Source organism: Empidonax traillii, unplaced genomic scaffold (genome assembly GCF_003031625.1).
Source record: "Empidonax traillii isolate 1590-97213 ecotype Southwest subspecies unplaced genomic scaffold, ASM303162v1 scaffold1258:size142991, whole genome shotgun sequence".
Classification (NCBI taxonomy): Eukaryota; Metazoa; Chordata; class Aves; order Passeriformes; family Tyrannidae; genus Empidonax; species Empidonax traillii.
In genome coordinates, this window is record NW_020956451.1 from 12376 (window position 1) to 14189 (window position 1814).

A 1814-nucleotide genomic window follows, 5' to 3' on the forward strand; every position below is an offset into this window, starting at 1 on the left:
TGAGTACAATGAGTCTATGTTTCCTCACCCCAGGGGCTTTGGGCAGGTAAAAATAAGAGTGTTCTCAACAAAGGTATCAAAGAGTCTTTCCCTCTTCTATTTTAGCTAGGTTTCATTACGATAGATCCATGTTAATGCAATCTAGATATGGCACGAAATCAAGCAGACAAATACAGATAAAATGGTTATAGGCAGCTGATGGCTACAGGCTTCTCTGTCAGTATCAGGTGTTGCATTCTGCCTTTTCAGATTGCATAGGTTGCCTTTCGGCTCTGAGCATGGAAAGCAGGTTTAGTACCAGCTTAGGCAACAGTCTCAGCTTCTGTCTTATTTTGCTCCAAGGTGATTTAGATGCAAATGTTACTTTACTGTTGGCTTGGACACAAGTGGCCACTGAAGATTCATCCAAGGCAGAGCCAAGAATGGATGAGTTCATCAGCATGAACTGCTGTGGTATTTCTCCACCTTTCTCCTACATCCCAAAACTTAACATCTTTGTTTTAAATTCCTTAGTGTTCTGGGGAGACTATACCTACAGCATAAGTGCAAAAGGCTATAGGTATTTCAGGTTATACAAATGAGATATGCACAAGACTGAAGAGAAGAATATGATATAAGATACTAGATATAACCCTGGATCCTACACATCATCTCTTATATTTTCCTCTGGAATGGATTTCCTCTGTAAAGTTTATTCTTTGAATTTGCAATACTGTACTAGTATGATCAATAATATGCCTTATTGCTCTTGGTCACTGCTGGCTGGCAATGAACTTTTTGTATAGGAAAATATTATCTAGAATTTCTGTGATTATTATATTTAAATAAAAAACAAATTTCAAATATTCAATTTTATCTATCTTCTCTTGACAGGAAATAAAATACTGAGTAAGCAGAGTATAAGCTTGGGAGGGGTGAGAAATGACAGTTCAGGACACATGAATTTGGTTTCAATCTCATTTACGGGGCAGTTCTCTTGCAAGTTAGTGCAATAATTTTTAAACTGCACCCGTGCTCTTTTGGTAGAGGGAAGCTCCTATGCTTCATTGCTTGTGGTCTCCTGGGTGTAAGAGCACAGGCTGTTTGGGTTGGAAATAAAAAATTTCTCAGTTTGACTGGGAACAGTGTCCTTCACTTCTATGGAAGCTGTTCATTCAGATCTTGGTCTGCTGTGTCTTCTGGTGTTTACACAAATATTTTAATTCATTCTTCAATCTTAATCATACCTGGTTTAATATTTCTGTTACAAATCTCTATGAAACCTCTCCCTTTTTGCCGTGCCAGTGTGCTGCTCTGGGCTCTGAAACCTGTGGTTAGACCCATCTCTGTAAGAAATATCAGGGTCATTCCTGCAGCCAAGCTCACCTTTGGTGGACAGCTTCTGTCCTCAGCCACCCCAGGCCCTGGGCACTGCACCTGTGGCTTATGGCAGAGGTCTATCACTGGGGAAGCTCCCAGGGTTGCTTTTGTTGCCCACTTTGCAGTAGTGAAAAGTTTTTAGCAAAGGGTGGCTCTGGCTTTCCAAATGCTAAAAACTTAGAAAATACAAAATTAAGACCCCAGTGCCTGCTACCAGATGGAGTAACCAACCTGTGCCTTGCAGTGTGTTTATGTGAGGGAATTATGAGAGCAAGACCTATTAAAAATCCTGATGCTAGCCCATGGTTATTTGTACAGGCATAATGGAATATTTATTTCTGTCTGATTCACCTCTTGAATTCAGTAAGAAGCCCAGGTGTGAGAAGTGCTGAGGCAGTAGTGCAGAACGGCTGAGTCCCAGGCCTCATTTGTGATGTGAACCTTTGCAAGTGAGT